The sequence below is a fragment of the Pteropus alecto genome, unplaced genomic scaffold (genome assembly GCF_000325575.1).
Source record: "Pteropus alecto unplaced genomic scaffold, ASM32557v1 scaffold79, whole genome shotgun sequence".
NCBI lineage: Eukaryota > Metazoa > Chordata > Mammalia > Chiroptera > Pteropodidae > Pteropus > Pteropus alecto.
The window spans coordinates 19,259,430-19,278,743 of NW_006494612.1; the positions used below are offsets into that span (position 1 = coordinate 19,259,430).

Consider the following 19,314-nt stretch of genomic DNA (forward strand, 5'->3'; position numbering starts at 1 on the left):
GCATTAAGCTTAAATTTTTATTCCTGAGATGTTCTCATCACTTCCAATAGTAGTACTGGAGTCAAAGCAAATGTTCTCTTACCTTACTTTTTCTGAAGCTCTCCTTCTATTACCTGGGTCTGAAATTCCAAGTAGTTAAAAACCAACATTTGCCACATGGAAAAAGGAGCTATGCGATAAGACCCCAATCAGAAATGTGATGAATTATTAAACAGGTAGTTTGTTGGGTGATTGAAAATTACCTGCGAAAAAGTGCTTATCTCCTTGAGGCACGTCAAAAGCTAACGGAATTGAGCCAATTAGGCTGACTGTCTCTTCAATGAGTTGTGACCTCTCGATGGTAATAGCTTATTATGATGATAAATGAACCCATCTCTCCAACTGAAGCCTGAGTACACACTTCAGCAGTTTCCGTGAATCATGAGGCCATTACCTCTCAACTCCAGATCGACAGCAGTGACAGCCACGGGAGCAGAGAGCATGCATGGCTAGACACAGATGATTGTTTTACTCAGATGAATATATTTACAGCTATTTCCCAAGAAACGAGACCCCCTTATGCACTGTGTGCTCACACCCGGAATATACACCATGTGACATTTCCTTTATTAGGAAGAACTCCTTCCCAGCTACATCATTCTGAGATAATGAAGTTTTGCTTTTTTTCTTTTAGTTTTTGTTTGCTGTTTACAATGTTCAAATTTTTCATTCTTGTTGGTCCTCCTAATTGAGTAAAATTTCAGAATAAAAATATTTTCTTATATTGAAGATGTTTGTAATATACAGACTCTGTATTTTAAATTAATTTAATCCTATTAAATCCCTTATATTTGATGTGAGTTGGGGGAACAACTCAGCGACTCCTTTTTATATGTAGAGAATTTTTGTAAAGATTATTGGTTTGAGAATCACACAAGTGTAAATACTTTAGTTTTTGATTTTTTATTTTAAGGTAATGTCAAAAATTCTTTTAAGTAGTTCCTGAAGTTTGATATCAATTTTTCTCTTCTGCTATAGTGGTTTTTTGTTTCGAGGAGAATTATAAAAGAGTTATTTATTGTATTTATTAAAAAAATACAATCTTATAATTCCTCTTAAGTATTAGACAGATGTCAGCCGCCAACTTTCCAAATATATTCTTGAAAAAACCTGTTGACCAAGTAAAACTACGTTTGTGAAGTTACTTTAGTAAACGGAGCACCAGCCACCTTGAAAGAGTCTTAGTAGTGTCTCAGGAAGCTATTCATGTGTTTAAGGGGAAAGACTGGGTGCTTTTAAGACAGATCTTGCATTTAAGGCAGGCAGCTGGGCAGAATTTATATCATAGCCTTGGATTTGTCACAAGTATGAGTCAAGAGTCTTGGATCAAATGTTGAAGAACAAGCAATTAGTCTATATGTAACGTAGTTTAGATGAATCACTGTCCAGGAACCAGATTTTCTTAGAGTATGTTTGTAGAATTGTTAAAAATAAGAGTTAGAAATGATGCTTGCTCCCAGCAATTTTTAACACAAAAATAGGGAATCGTGTTGACTTTAGTTCTTACAGACAATAACTGTGTGATCGTAGTATAGTTACTTAGTTTTTCTATGTCATGCTTTCCTCATGTGTAAACTGGACATAATAATACCCACTTTACAGAGTTATCTTGAGGATTAAATGAATTAACAAATATATGGCACCCAAGACAGTGGTTGATAAATAATAAGCACTCAGTATTAGCTATTATTATTAATTCCAACAGGGCCTAATTTGATGTCAGATATTGTTTCATTAAAATTCTAGAAAGGTTCCCTACAGAGAAGAAGGGAGGAAGGGAGAAAGGGAGGAAGGAAGAAAGGAAGGAAGGAAGGCAGGCAGGAAGAAAGGAAGGAAGGCAGGAAGGAAGAGAAGGAAGGAAGGAAGGAAAGAGGGAGGGAGGGATGAAGAAGAAGAAAGCACCAAATTGAAAACTGGAATGGTGGTATCATTCACTGAGATTGAACGAAGGAAGGAAAGGGAAAAATGATTAGAGTTTGAAAGAAAAAAGGATAAGAAGAATCTGCTTATATAAATTAATTTTTTCAAGTATTTTGATTTAGAAAGTAACTATATATGGGGCCCTCTCTCTTGTAGTCCAAATCTATCAGAGGTGGTCTGGTTGTAGAGTAAATGCCTTTTCTCCAGTTTTCATCTGAGGCTGGATTTGAAGTGATCAGCCTGTGTGTTCTGAATAGTTCTTTATAATGAAATGGAACTAGAAATAATCCACAAGCAAAAAGCTTTGCAGGCCATTAAAGGCCCCTGTGGCCATTTACTGCCTTAAGCTTATTTTTACTCATCATCACAAGAAAAAAAAAAAAGTGAATAGAACTTGTTCTTCTTATGTCAAGTAGTTTTAAATTAAGATATAATGATTTTGCATAAAAGTCAAAATGCTTTATTTTTCCTTTTCTTTTAAAATGTGTAGTGATAAAATTTAATTGTTAGTGTTTAATCTTAATTTTGCTCTTGGTTAGAAACTCTTGAAACTACACAGAAAATAATAGAGCAATTTAATGTATTTCATCATTTAGCAGTTATTTAGATGATGATGGGTGGAATAAGTGTTTGAAAAAAATAATTTTCTGTTGTGCCAAATGCATGAACTTTGTGCCTAGTAAAAGACATTTAGGCTAAGGAAAAGTTAAACTATTCTGGGAATGAACACCATTATAGCTTGATCTCATAAGACTGAGCAGAGCTGAAGTGTGATTCTACGTCCCTGACTCATGTAGTGCAATATTTTTACTTAAAGGAGATAAGCCATGTTAAGGAGTTCGGCAGAAGCATTAATCTAATTCTTCTTTTAAATTCTGATTATAGCTACAACAGTCTCATTTAGAATCGTCTAGGATCTTTATTGAATCTAGGAATCACTGACCCTTATCCTGGATTCAGTCAGTCAAAAGATCTGGGAGAAATGTGTAGAAATATACATTTTTAACAACCTCCCCAAGTGGCTTTTTACCCATAAAAATTTGAGGGTACTTTTTTATTATTACTTTTTAAAATTGCTAATGATCAATTAAGTATCTTTCGATGATTTCTGAGACTTAAACTTTCCAAAGCTAAATAAATAAATAAATATCTTGCAGCCTGCCTTAGTCTGAATTCAGAGGTTGACTTTCTTACTCAATAGTTTAGCTTATACAAGGGAATCCTAGAATACCCCTTTGTTAGCCACCATGAAATACGTAAGCCCAAATCTATTTATCAATCTGTTATAAACAGAAATACACACAACACAAAAAAGTATACACATTCACATAAGAAGAAGATTTATCTTAGAAAGTAACTGTTCTATTTTTTAATGGGAAGTCCAAAATGTACTGTTATTAATATTTGGAATGAGGAAACTTGGCAGGACTAGAACATTACATGGGGGTTAGGGACAGTTGCAGAGACTAGAAGAGGTTCCAGCTCTTCTGGAATATGTGTTAACAGTTTTGCTGTTTGAGTTCTGCTATCCACTATCCAAGTATAAACACAAGAAGATCCTTAATTTCATTGGGCCTCACTTTTTCACTGGTGAAGCTATGCAGGGCAAGGAGAAGTAATAATTTTAGCAACAAAACTTATTTTAAAGATAAAAGTCTTAATTAGAATATGCAAAAAGAAGAAAAATGGTTCAAGTGGGTGACAGGTCTGGTATTGGTGACAATGGGAGGCAGGAATGGCACTGATCCAGGGACCGGCAGGTCTGGTTCTGGTTACGCTGGGTGACAGGACTAGGGACTTTTATCTTTATATCCCTGTGGCTTCATCTGTGGTTTCCCCAAAAGAAACCTAGGTTTTGGAGAAACCTGGTATGAAAACAAACCAGGTGAATTAGAAGGTCTCCTGCAGATTGAAATTTTATGATCCTAACACCAAATAGAATCACATAATCAGCTGACTACTAACAATGAAATAATAAACTGCAAGTATGGTAAAGCAGCTACTTGACACCAGTTGAAAAGAAAAAAAAAAGTGTTTCTCAGCTATTGTTCATATCCCAATGCATTAATGATACATAAGCCCAGCCACAGAAAATGTGGGATGTGTCAGAGCAAAGCAACTAAAATGATTCAAGACACTGAGCAGTTGGTGTTCAGCCCAGACCATTCCTTACCTAGATTTCAGAAAACGCCATCTAATTTTCTTTCTAATTCTGGCATCCACAATCTAATACTACTTTATTCACATGCCTGATGAGTGAAGATCTTTATAAAATTTAAATTCAGTCCCCAGTTTAAAACTCCACTGTCATAAGGATACAATGAAATCTCTGAGACCATTCTGGACTTGCAGCTCAGGCAGGAACCCTGTGGACCGGCCACTCAAACGCTCATATATATTCTATGCTCTCATACTTTTCTATCTCAGTTTCCTTTTGTCTGAGAACATTTCTGTTTGTTAAGTGACTTAACTTCTCTTCATGAACTTCAAAATGCAATTCAAGTATTGACTTCTATGGGAAAGTTTTTCGATGACCCCATTTCTCAGGACAGGCTGAGCTAGGCCTTCCCTATGCAATTACTCTGAGACCTCCCACCTCCCAGCATTCAGGAAAATTCCAACCTGAACTGAGAGTTCTCGAATGCAACTGGATTCTGTTCATCTTTGTACCTCTAGGATACAGCAGATTGTTCTGGATGGCATTAAGAGCTTAATAATTTCCTGTTGAGTGAATACATGAATATTCTGTATGAATAGTAATTATTTATGTTTCCATATAAGGTAAAGTGAAAATATAGGTAGAATTCTCCTAAAAAAATTAAAAACTTACAGCAATTGCTTGGTTGGAATTTCTTCAAAAGTGACTGTTTGGATTTTCTAAATACTTTAACAAATATTCTGGGATCATTTAAGGCCACATCCATTCAGAGCAAGGCAGACAGCCTAAATAATCTGCCAAATTCTTTTCCAGCCCTCAAATTTTCTGAGCCTGAGCACCATTGTTTGGGTAAAAATCTTGTTCTTTGTCGATTGAGAGGAAGTTAAGATGTTTTGGATATTTACATAGAAACAAAGAATTTCAGAATTGGAAAGAACTTGAGCAGTATTCTATTACATGGTTTTCACACTGAGTTCTGTGTGGTCCTCCTGGGCTAGGACAGGAGGTAGGAAGGAGCGGAAAGGGAGCATCTCGTTCTCTCAAACCAGTGTCTTTATCTGTTTTGCACGTTGAGAGAACATGAAATGGAATGTGGAAAACAGACCGGAAGAGATTAAGTTGCTTGAAAAAAGATATACTGCTTCTCCAGAGAACAGGCTGACATTAGATTTATGACTCCCTGACTTACACTGCAGATTTCATTCCATTTTTCTATGCAAGACATAAAAAAGAGTAGGCTATTTACTTTATGGTCAAGGGAAGTTAAAGTTGTGACACTTGTTTTCAAACATCGATTTAGAGTTCGTGCCATCAAATTAAAGAAGTTTGTTAACTAAGTTTAATTTGCTTTCACTTAGGAAGCAGCTGTCTTTCAAGATAATAAAATAAACAGATACAATAATATTTAGTCAGCTGTAGCTTTTAATTTAAGTGTATGACTTGGTGCTGTTTAGTCTTTAGATTGTAAAATATTATCTGCGAGAGAAGGGTATGCATTTTAAACCATTTGTAATCTTTATTATGATGTCTTAGGTCTGGCTGTCTTTCTATCACTCTGTAACCCCTGAGCAGACACGACGATTTAAAATTGTTTAAATAAAGTGACAAAGATGGGATAGGCCATTATCTTCTTTACTGTCTCCATAGTTTTGCTTTCTTTAGAATGTTATGTATTTAGAATTATACAGTTTGTAGCCTTTTTCACATTTTTTTTCCCACTTAGTAATATGCATTTAATCATAATATACCTCTGTCTTTTCATGGCTTGATAGCTCATTTCTTTTTAGTGCTGAGTAACGTTGCATTTTCTGGATTACCATAGTTTATCCATTCACTTATTAAATGACATCTGGTTGCTTCCAAGTTTTGGCAATAATTAATAAAACTGCTATAAACATCTATGCAGGTTTGTATGTGGACATAGATTTTTGTGCGGACTTAAGTTTTCAAATTCTTTAGATCATATAGGAAGAGAATGTTTAATTTTGTAAGAAACTGCCAAAGTGTCCTTCCAACATAGCTGTGCCATTTTGCATTCCCACCAACAATGATGAGAGTTCCAATTGCTCCACATATTTGTCAGTTATTTGTTCTCAGTGTTTTGGACTTTAGGCATTCTAATATGTGTGTAGTGGTATTTCATTGTTTTAATTTGTGATTCCCTAAAAATGTATGATGTAGAGCATCTTTTCATATGTTTACTTGCTATCTGTATACAGTCTTTGGTGAGGATCTCTCTTTGTTCAGATTTTTGCCCATTTTTTAAACTGGGTTATTGGTTTTCTTATCATTGAGAGTTGAGTTCTTCGTATATTTGGTACATAAGGTCTCTATCAGATGCATCTTTTACAAATATTTTTTTCTCAAATTGTGGCTTATCTTCTCATTTCCCTGACAGTGCCTTTTGCAGAGCAGATTTTAATTTTAATCAAGTCCAATTTTTTTCACAGATTATTACTTTGGCATTATATCTAAAATGTCTTCACCAAACCTAATGTCATCTAGATTTTCTCCTATGTTATCCTCAAGGAGTTTTATATTTTTATGTTTTATGAGATCTGTTTTGAGTTCTGTCATCCATTTTGAGTAAATTTTTATAAAGCGTGTAATGTCTATGTCTACATTCTTTTTTCCTTTTTTCTTTCTTTCTCTTTCTTTCTTTCTTTCTTTTCTTTCTTTCTTTTTTTTTTTTTTTTGCATGTGGATATTCAGAATATATACCATTTGTCAAAAAGACTTTTTTCTCCATTGAATTGCCTTTGCTCCTTCATTAAAAATCATATAAGTCATATAAGTGTATTTGTGTGGGTCTATTTCTAGGCTCTCTGTTCTGTTTCATTAATCTATTTGTCTACTCTTTCATCAGTACCACACTGTCTTGATTACTGTAGCTTTATAAAAAGTCTTGGAATTGGATAATGTCATTCTTTTGACTTTGTCCTCCAACATTTTGCTGGCTATGCTGGGTCTTTGACTCTTTATATAAACTTTAGAATCGGTATGTTGAAATCCTCAAAATAACTTTCTAGGATTTTGATTGGGATTGCATTGAATCTAAGGAATGAGTTTGGAATAACTGATATCTTAAAAATACTGAATATTCCTATCCATAATTATGAAATATATTTCCATTTAGTTCTTCATTTCATCAAAATTTTATAGTTTTCCTCATATTAATCTTGATATGTTTTGTTAGATCAATCTCTAAGCATTCCATTTTGGAAGGTGTTAGTATAAATGATATTGTGTTTTTAATTTTAAATTCAATTTTTCATTGCTGGTATATAATAAAATAATTAAGTTCCATACTATTTTCTCCTTTAGATAGATAGACTCACATGACTGAGAAATTAATTATGTTGCTCTAGGTGTAATAAATATCTTGAAAATTCTCAGCTTTCTTCTGAGAACCATAATCTATTCATCTCAAGGTTATGGGTAAAATGGTGTCTACAAAATCTATGTAAGGCTTATCATCTAAAAAACTCAGTAGGGTCCCAAAAGACTTTTTAAATCAGATACTTTTTATTCCCAATAGATTCATAAAGGATTATATATAGTATGTTAGCTGCAAATCTATCTTAACAGAAAAGCTTTTGACTTAAAGTACTGCCTCATATCTGGAAGATTTTCCCGGGTTATACAACTACAGTAACATTCAGCTATCTTTTACAGAGTAAACATCTTTGTAGAGATGAAATCTCTATTGTATATATTATATGAAAACTGTTCTTTACTTTCATGTCACTTTGAGAAGACAACGATATGCTTGAGGGCAAAACATGTCTTTCATACATTAGGGCTCCCTAGAGCATATTCTGGCACATTATATAAATATTAAGTAATTCTTATAATTAAAATGATGTTCCTTGGAAGGAAGATGGAGACATGTGGTTCTCTGAATAGCCTTGAACTAGTTTTGCAATAGGAGATTTTTTACTCTTCTATAATATGTAATAATTTTATGTTACAAATATGTATTAATTAATGGTTGAAATACAAAAGACATTTTCTTGGGTTTATGTAATAATCTACATTCCAACTAGAGGTCTTTATCATGATAAATGCTAGTTAGTGTTGAATTATGGAGGGATATATGAGATCCATTTTTATTTTTAATATAAATTATTATTTGATTTATTAATACAGTGAATATTAATTTAATAAATAATAAAAGAACACTAATATAAAGTGTAGTTCTAAATTTTCTATTTATAATACATGACTTTTGTTGCACAATTAGAAAATACTTTAACATTACTGAGAATACTTTAAAGAGGTTGTAATCATCAGAAACAAATACTATACCTAAACATGTGTTAAGCTTTTGTTTTAAAATTAGATTTTGGAGGAGGAAAGTAAGCTGTATAATTATGTTTTTAAAATACTGATAAATATAGAGAGCATATTTGAAATCAAAATATATATTGAGCATAGGGAATATAGTCAATAGTATAATATCTGTGTATGATGACAGATTATTAGTACATTTATGGTGATCACTACGTAAGGTATATATAAATGTTGAATAACTACGCTATGTAACTGAAATTCATAATATTGTATGGCAACTATACGTTAATTATATGTATGTGTATATATATCTTTTTAAAGAATTTTAAACACGTAAATTACTTCGTTTCGTGTACAAGTTGCAAAATATGGTTTCTATAATCAGTTCATGTCTATTAGGTCTGTAATTATGTTAATTATGTGAATGCACATGAATTCCAAATACCAAATACCAAATCATTTGGTCAATTTTAGAAATCTTTCTGGCAATTATTTACTCTCCTTTGGGTAGAATTCAGCCTTTCATTTAAATTAGAAAATGAGTGTCAGAACGAACCACCTTTAATAAGACAACCATAGTAATATGGAGAGCTATACATTACTTTACCTCCAAGAATCTTTCTCCTGTAAATGTTCTCTTTGTGCTTTTCACAAAGATCATCTGTCACCAAGTTGTGAGTAAATTTAGATTTCTTCTCTTTTAAAATACCATTTCTTCCTATGAAATAAGATTGTTTAAAGATCTAGTTGAGACCCTTTTGAATATTGTTTATAGAGAAAAATGAAGACAAATTTAAACAAATGTCAGTTTCTGAGAAACTTTGGGGTGTAATCAACTTTAGCTGTCATACACAGACAAAGACAGCATTCTATTTATGGGCGTGGGGCAGTTCAGCCTCTATAATTTGAAGATGTAGTTCTGAAGCTCAGATACAAATGTATCTTGTGAAATTTCACAAAATATTTTTCCAAGTCCATTAAGAAAAATAAGCTTGGGCCAGTAGCCAGTAGTTTGTGGTCCTGAAGATACTACGAAAACCTAGCAGAGTCAAGAAGTATCTTTTTTTTGCTGCTTAGAAGTGCACAGAGGAAGAGATTATTGTTACTTGTAGGCCAGCTAGCACTAGCCTAAAGCCAAAAGCTCTTGGCTCACATCTCCAGAATTCTTCAGATTTAATAGTTCTTTTCTCCGCCTCAGTATCAGAAACACCAAATATTGTTGCCATAGAATCATGACATATTTTAATGAATGTGCACAAACTGTGAGTAATGAATCAAGGCTTAAAGCACTAAAATGTAAAGTGTAAACTAGATTAAGACAGATAATATCCCCAAATTCATTATTACAGATGACATTAAGAGCAGCTTTGCTATTACCACAGATAGCATGACAATTAACTCAATATATCAAAAACACAAGTATACTTTTATAATATCTGTAATAAAATAATGACATGTCATTATTTTATCATGAAAATGATTCATTTGTGTAGTGTTTTTCCTCCTCTTGACTTTAAACTTCCTTATGGGAGGAAAAGTATTTTATTCATATTGTGGTGACCCTACCTCTCCATGATGCCTTAGCATAGCTATTTGACCATATTTACTGCATCCAATTGAATTGTACAAATCTGGGTTTTAAATGCTTGCTATATATTAAACATACATGTGCAAATTATAAAGCCTTTCTTGAAAACAGTCTAAAGCATATTTAGTTGTTAAAATTCTAGGGGAAACTGTGATTACATGTGAACTACTCCCAGAATGCAAAATAGCAAGAGGCTCCAAGTTAAAATAATGATTTTCTCATTTTCAGTAACATTTATTAAATGCCTATTATAATTTGGTACTTTCTGAAACTTAATTATAATGAAGAGATCCTGGCCATTATAAAATTCTCATCTAGTCATAGATAAAATAAATGATAGAATTATGGTGCTCCAAATATAGAAAGCATTTAAATTGGAGAAAAGATGAATTTATACTTCTGAAACATTTGTGTTTTTTTATATTTTATTTTGAATAAAGTAATATAGAAAGATAATATTTTATTTGAAGATGCTTGCACTTACACATATATTTAAAATGAAATTTGTATTAAAATCAGTTATCACTTATTGTTAAATATTTATATATAAGGCCTCAGGGTACTATATCTTAACAGTACCTCTTTTTAGTAGAGATTTGTCAAATTTTTCTTCAAGAATTTCTGGTAATTTGTTAGTTTTTATGAGTTTGGCTTAAAACTAATATTACCTTAAATCATGTATATCAAAATACACTGGTAAAAAAAAGTCATCAATCTCAAGAACCCAGGAAATGTGTGATCTCTAGAGGTGCATGTCGGAGGAACATTAGGACTTCTACATACAGATTTTATTTAATCTAAAAAATAAGAAAGAAAAAGTGGGGTACCATGTGTAAGATGTTTTGAGAGAGAAATTAGCATTTACAAGGTGAGGAATTTATAGTGGTAACATCACTTGTTCATTAAATATCATACTTTAAAGTATAATAAATATTATACTTTAATCTTGCTCAACAATTTGATTTATGAGTTATATCACCTAGTTTTATTTATTTATTTATTTATTACCTAATGAAAGTTTACCAAATAAACACATGGATTAACACATCTCTTCAAAAACCTACAGTGAATATAGAATGGACAATGCAAGTATAAGGATAGAACAAGAAAATACTAATGCTTACCATTGCTGTATATAAGAGCTTTTTCCTAGTCACACAATGGAGTGAAAGTAATGACAACATCAACTCTGAAAAAAAATTGGCCAATGAGTGAGAAATTAATTGTTTTGCAAAAACAGCTTTTATTATACAGAAACAATTTTGAAAGCAGTTGTTCAGAAAGTTTCTATTATTTTGTGACTCAAATTAATGTTAGCCTATCAACCACAAATATGCTTTCTGCACTTTGGAAGTAGAAAACAGAATTGTCTAACCTATTTTTAAAGGTTTCTGGACACAAAGTTTCAAAGAGCTTTGAAACTCTTTAAAATACATGTTAAAATGCCATGTTTTCCAAATAATTTCCAAGTGCAACCAGTTATAAAGAAATTTACTAGCCAAATTTCAACCAGAACCTAAGACAATTAGTTGACAGGATTAAAACATAATATCATAATTTAATATGCTCATCTAATGATGGAATTTTTATAATGGTTTTTAAAATTATTATTTGTATATATTTTGCACTTTTTGTCTGTAGTATCTCTTAAGCTATGAAAACCATTAATACCAAGTATTAAACTGAACCTAGAAACGGAACTTAAATTTTTAATACTTGGTAATATCACTGAGTAGTAAGCCAAGGTTTTCAAAACTAGAAAATTATATTTAATTATGAAAAACTATTATATTGTTGAGTAAAGAAAAAGTTTATATCAATAATTAAATTAAATATTTCTTACAAGTGTATTTCTCATACTTTTAAATGTTTGCTTTTTAATAAACATAATATGTTAATGTCATAACACATTATATAATATATAAATACAAAGATATATAGAGTGTGTAGATATATGTGTGTATGTGTGTGCGGGTATATACATGTATATATACCCTCTCATATGTCTGTATATATATACCCTAAAAGAAATTTTTATTGATAAATTGTAAAACCAAAAGTCTAGAGACCCTTGCTCCAGAAAACTGAGTAGTGCAGTAAATCTAGCCCTAATAAAAATCTATGAAATAGATTAAGTTTATTTTTCATGCACAATTAACATCTTTTCAACTGCAGCTTTCACTCTCCTATTAGTTATATAGTATTCTTCTATTGTGCTTAATTATGCCATTATAAAGTCTTAAGTGCTCAACACAGACACTTCAGGGAATTACCATTGATAATTACCATTCGATGACTGATTTATGTATTTACTGACATCTGCCAATTGTCAGAAACTTTGTAGTCTCTGAGTAGTGAACCCAGGAGACAAAAACCTTGCCTTCTCGGAGCTAACATTCTAGTTAGAAGAGAGAAAATTAATTAGGTTAGTACATAAAATAATATTTATTTATTTATTTATTTATTTACTTACTTACTTACTTATTTTTTTAGGTGAGGCAACCTTTGGTCGACCTCACAGATTGCAAAGACCTTGTCAGTTTATAATCCCTTTTTTTTTTTTTTTTTTTTACTCCTACAGTACCTGATCTTCCTAGGTGGTCTCCCATCTAAGTACTAACCAGGCCTGACCCTGCTTAGTTTCCAAGATCAAATGGGATCAGGCTTGTTCAGGGTAGCATAGCCGTAGACTAAAATATAATATATTCGATGGTTAAAATGCTAAGGAGAAAAATAGAACATGAAAGGGATAGGAAGAGTGATGGTCAAACTGTATGGCTATGTTGGTCAAAATGGTCTTAGAAGAAAGAAATTGCAGACGTCCTAAGATATGAATATGTCTGGCATGTTAAAAAAAAACATTCAGGATGGGGTGAGTGAGGGGGAAATTAGGAGGAGATAGGGAGGGGGAAATTATTGTAGGCCTTCAGGCCATTGTAATGTCTTTACATTTTCTCACGGTGAAATGGAAAGCTATTGGAGTGATTTGAGCAAAAAGTGTAGTTATCTGACATAACATTAACAGGGTCAATATGATTGTTACATTGAGAACAGACTAAAAGGGAACAAGGGCAGAAATAGGGAGACCAGAGGCTTTGTAATTGTTGTGTCAGTAGATGTGATGGTTGGACTAGAGTAGTAGTAGTGGAGGTAATGAAGGGTAATTTGATTCTGTATAGATAGATAGATAGATAGATAGATAGATAGATAGATAGATAGATAGATAGATATTTAAAGGTAAAGCCAAAAAGAATGTGCTGACAATTTTTGGAATATGAAATAAAGAGGAGAGTCAAAAATGACTGTAAATTCATGGGCCCGTACAACTGAAAAAATAGAATTGTCGTTTACTTAGATGAATAAGACTGGGAAGAGCATATTTTGGGAGGGAGGTCAGGAGATCAGCCTAGATGGTTCTATTAAGTTAGAATTGCCTTTTAGATATCTAAGGGGGAGATGTTAAGGTGATAATTGTCATGCAAGTCTGAAGTTCAATGATGGTGGTGGGGGGGAATATGGACTAAAGATAAAAAATGTTTTAATCATTAATACAGTTGTCATTTAAGCCTGGAGACTAAATGTGATAAACAATAATGTGAGTAAAGAGACATAAGACATCTATGGGTCGAGCCCTATGGGATTCCAACACTTAGAGGTTAGGGAAATGAGGAGGAACTAGAAAGGAGACTAGGAAGGAGTGGCCAGAATGTTCGAAGGAAGACCAGTAGAGTGGCGTATTGAAAGCCAATTGAGTTAAGAGTGCTCAACTTTGTCAAATGCTACTGATAAGGCAAATAAGATAAGGAATAAGAATTGATAATTGGATTTAGCAATGGATGCTACTGGTGACCTTGAAAAGTTCACTTTCAGTTTGCATGATGGGAACAGAAAGTTGACTAGAGTGGATTTATGAGAGAATGAGGATTTGGAAACAGCAAGCCTAGACTCCTTTTTCTAGGAAGAAAATAAGGACACATATACTTGCACATGAATTGAAGCAGCACTGAGAAGTACTGAAGTTCTCTTCTGTTGGCCTTTATATTCTTAGAAAAATAGAGAACAGTTGAGCATGAGGATATGGGAAGAGGGTTTTGGAGTTTCCAGAAGAGAGGAAAAAGTATGAAATGGCCTTCAGAAACATAGAAGAGAAAGTAGACCATATTAAAGAACAATATTAAGAAACCATATGAGTTTAGTAGGCATGAATTTGAAGCAAGGCCAGTCAAGAAGGTGGTATGTGTTTCTTCGGTTATGTCCAGCTCAACAGTTACAGGTACAGAGAAGGTAGAGTTAGATTCAGCTAGGGTGTGGTTTAGCCAAGGGAATACAATAAAACTAGAGAGGGGGAAGGGAGTTGAGATTGTCTGCAAAGGAGAGATTAAAGTTATTGGTTATAGAGTTCAAGATGCTGATAGAATATCCTCAGAACATAACAATTTTCAAGTTTTTCTCCTTCTAAAATACTATTAATATTTTAGGTAAGACAAGTCTTAGTTTTATGGGACTACATAAGGCATTAGAAAATATTTAGTATCCTTGGTGCCCAGACACTAAATAGTAGTAGCACTTCACCAGAATTAAAGGAACAGTATGTAGTCTTTGACAGGTTTTTAATCTCATTGCATTTTCTTCATTGAAATGGACTTTTTTCTGCATGCCCCCAAAAGCAAAGTTGGTTTATGTAACATTAAAATACTTATGCAAACACAAAACCCAAGCTAATCATCTATTTGTTATATCCAGTACCAAATATGTCACCAAGGAAAATAGAGAAAAAGAAATTTTGAAATTATACTTTACTGGACGCAGAAGAATTTTTGAGTCATTTAAATAATTGTGTTATTTCTTAGATACATTAATAATAGCAATAACTGAAATGTGTTGAGTATTCATATGTATATCTGAAATATATTGTGTTTGCATGTATACCTGGCATGGTACTAATTATTTTATCTACATTATTTGATTTGATCTTCATACCATGCTCTAAAGTGTATATTATCATTATCCTTATTATATAGAAAACAATATAAAAATGTGCTTATTACTAGGAGAATGGAGGCATGCTTTGCAATATTATAGTATGGTTGTTGACTTTTCATCCTTATGTGTTGATATTGAATAGTTTCAGGCTGCTAAGGAAGCACTGTAGACATAAAAGCACCTTATTCCTTTGTCCTATAGTTCCTCAAACTGCTTATGAACTTCCTTCTTATGTATTTTCACATTGATGACTAAAATTGAGAGCTTAGGGTTTTTTTGTTTGTTTCTTTGTTTTTTAATAATAAGCAAGCCAGTGGAATGTATGCCCTCCAAAATATTGTTTAGTGCATCTTAAACATAAAACGATTCAACCACTTAAAGAAAATTCTTAGTTCCTCGAGTGGCATATCATTAGATTTTAGTGACATTTACTTATAAATGGATAGATATCTTCTGTCTCTATGTAGTTACCATTGCTATATCAACATAATATAGATGGAGTTTGAAATCCCATTATAAAAATATGATATAGAAATAATAGTGGTCACTAAAGTTCCCTTGATTGAAACTACATCATGCAATGTTCTTTCCTTTCAGCTCAATAACCTGAAAAATATAGATGTCTATTTAAAAAAGACATTTTCTTGTTTGGCAGAATATTATCATCATTCAGCATATGTACAGTGTGGTCCAAATTTATGTCAATACGTGCTAGGCTAGAAAAGTCACTCTAAGTTTTACTTAATTTATTTTGGAGTTTAACTAGTACTTTTGACATAATTTATATTCTGAGGAGATCTCAGCTTATTCCTGCTCGAAACTCAGCAAAATGACGTTCGATATATAGAGAAAGTATGTGGTCTTATTATAGCTGTGTCTGCAAAGGCTACAGTTCTTTTAGAAACCTGTCAGAATTTTCAATGTAAGCTGTCCTTTTCTGGACATTATGACTTAATCTGCTAACTCTTGTTGCTCCATGAAAATGGTGCAGCCATCCTGTATCTTAGAACAAAATCTAAATATATACGTTCCTTTTCTCCCTCCATACCTCTCCTCCCCTAAATGTTTTATTTTTATCATTTTAAAATGATTATCACAGCAACTGATTCAGATTGAAATTCTGTTCGCAGAGCTGGTGGCTAGTGACCTTCAGGAATTTCTTTATATTGATTTGTGTGTGTGGTAGACTGAATGATGACCCCTCCATATATGTCCACGTCTTAATCCTCAGAACCTGTAACTATGTTAGTTTTACATGGCAAACAGACCTTTGCAATTGTGATTAAGGTTAAGGACCTTGAGATGGGGAAATTATCCTGGATTATCCAGGTGGGCCCGATCTACTCACATGAGGCCTTTAAAGTGGCAGGGAAGGCAGAGAAGGAGGTCACAGTGATGTGATAATGGAGGAAGAGCAAGGAGAGATTCAAAGCCTGAAAGAGACTCTGTCCATCATTGCTGGCTTTGAAGATAGAGGATCTCCTCAGCCAAGGAATGTGCACAACCTCTGGAAGCTGGGAATGGGTATCAGCCAACAGCCAGTAAGGAAATGGGAACTTCAGTTCTGCCTCAAGAACTGAATTCTGCCAGTAATCTAAGTGAACAAAGAAATGGATTCTCCCCGAGAGTCTCCAGAAACAATTGTAATCCTGCTAACACCATGATTTTAGCCATTTTAGCTTACTGAGACTTTTTTGGAATTCTTCCCTACAGGACCGTGAGATAAGAATTTTGTGTTGCTTCCAGCTGCTAAGTTTGTTAGGATAGCAATGGGAAACTAATAAAATATATATCGATGCTTGTATCTTTGGGCAGAAGGAGGTGGAAGTTATTTTGTGCACATGACCAGGAGGAAATAATGGGATGGAAAATATAAATGGAGATGATGTCATGGTATTTGTCCCTTTTTCTCCTCTCCCTTTCTCGAAGGGCCTTTAGAAACTGTTTTAGAGCCTAACATTAATAGAGAAAAAGGTGAAGGACCAGAAATGAGGGAGATATTTTTTGTGAAAATGTGAGACAAATTGTGACACAGAGTGAAGGGAAAAAAAAAACATTTTTTCCACATCTGACCAAAATCAGGTTTGATATTCTGAGGGTTAAGGGCAGCTTTGCATGAAGTTGGATTTCCACTATAGGCACTGGCAGCCAATTAACAAAGAGAACAAATTTGTTTTGGAGATGTAAAGGGACCTAGGAATGATTCTTATGGACACCAATGTCAGTGAGACTTCATTTCTATCCATAGGTTTGTGAGGCCTGGGAATACATGCATTATGTTTAAAAAAAAAAAAAACTAAACTAAACAAACAAACAAAAAATACCCTATAGTTATCATTAAAAAATCTGACGTAATTAATATTCAAATATTCAGCCATTTTAAATGATGTCTACATAATGCCACACATATAGATGAAAACCCCAAAAGTGAATCATTCATCATAATAATTCCACTAATCTAGTGGTTCGGTATTATATAGAAGCTCCTAAGAGGGTACCTGGTTTTCCTGACTTCTTTGAGTTTTTCACTTATATCACAGAGTCAGGATGTTCAAAGTATAACAAAAATGAGAAGTTGAAAAAAGAATGCAATAATGGCATCTCTTCTCCATACACATGTTATGTGAGAGCTATTTTGTGACAAAAAAAATCCATTAACATGAATATAGTTTAAATTGAATAAGCAAATTTTATTAAAGCAACAAAATGTTTATTTTGAGAGTAAATTTATGAACAATTGCAGAAGCAAAACAACACTTTTTCTAAATTAAGCTATTTCAGTGTGAATAAGTCAAAGCTAATATGCTCATTGTCAATTGTGTATGTTCTTTTATACTATTTAGAAAATTCAATTACACAGAATGTGTTTTAAATATTCAACCATTAAACCACCTTGGTCATATAGTAGAAAGCATAAAATTGATCACTGATTGTGTCTTTATGAAATTGTATATAGGAAAGAAAATATGTCAATGAGCTCAACTGAGTTCATCTCAGTAGCCTGTGTATTTTTATTGAATGAAATGTAGTAAATTAAGTTAATCTTATTTTACTGCAGTTTATTTTAGACATAAATTTATGATTTAAAAGAGTTGGAAGTACAATCTGAAACATAACTGAAATGTTAAAAAGGTAATTTTATAATTCTAACATTTATAAGGACTTATTGACTCATCTGAGCAAGTTTTATATTCACTATTGAATGCTCAGGTTGAAATGAATGACATGCAAGAAAATTTCCAAGGACTGGGAAGCTTAGAACCAACTGAATTAGAACAAAATAAACATCAAGTATTTTAGCATATAGAGTTTGTGGACAAAAAGATGGGTTCTTCCTAATTATTATGCTATTAGAGTAGCCAACGGTTTGGATTATTTAGTTTTGCTTTTATCAAGCCACAGTGAGGAGCCAGTAATTTTAACAAGGTGATTCAAAGACATTTTGGTACTCTTGATTTTCCCCTTCACATGTTGTGCAAGGTCAGCACCTCTATAAAAGAACAAACTTTGCGTCACCACACCTTTTCACGTCATTATAAATTAACCAAAAATAGAAATGTTATTCCCTTTGCTATATCCTTAGATTTATACTTGCTTTGCATAGAGCCAAGCTTAACATCAAGTCATGTATAAAAATATGCTTGTTGAATTACCTAATAATAATTAAATTTATAATAGAATTTCTTTTGGTCCAGAAAAATAATCAAATTTTCTTGAATGTCAGGTGTATGAAATAAGATACGAGAAAAAGTTAATAAAATGATGAATGTGCTTGCCTGATGATTATAATGCTCATTAACATTTCTTCAGTTCTCATTAGTTAAATATAACGTAACTCTAAAAATGTCTATTATGGCATCAATTTGTTTAAGATGTATTATGCAAATTACCTTGCGTAAAGAACACTTTGCCTGGATGTTCTTTTTTGCTCTCATTTTTGAATTTTTTTAATGCATTTAAAGTATATGTTCAATTCGATCAGTTTTTTAGAAATACTGAAATTTCTTGCTTGTTTTATGTTCCTTAGTTATTTGATTCTTAATTTATTATTTTAAATAAATAAGTTACGTGATTAAGCTAGGAAGCAAAGTTTCTTATTAGTATATTTTTTTAGAATGGGTTGCTAATTAAAAATTCACCTAATTTTGTCTTATAGCTATAAATCTATTCATACCACCACTTTTCCCTAGTACTTCTTATAATTAAAACTATGACAATATATCATGAATTTCTTCTTGCGTTTGGGGACTACTCAGTGCATACCTCTTGATACTTTTGTATCTATATGTAATCAAAAAGTTATAGTAATGGTAGACTTTACATGATACAATCT

At 32.6% G+C, this 19,314-nt stretch overlaps 1 protein-coding gene and 1 pseudogene across 2 annotated transcripts in view; one reads left to right on the forward strand and one right to left on the reverse strand.

Annotated features, from left to right (window-relative positions):
- Positions 1–19,314, forward strand: part of LAMA2 (laminin subunit alpha 2) — a 493,622-nt gene that overhangs the window by 236,164 nt on the left and 238,144 nt on the right. The gene's annotated exons all lie outside the window — the stretch shown is intronic.
- Positions 12,571–12,689, reverse strand: LOC112474318 (annotated as a pseudogene).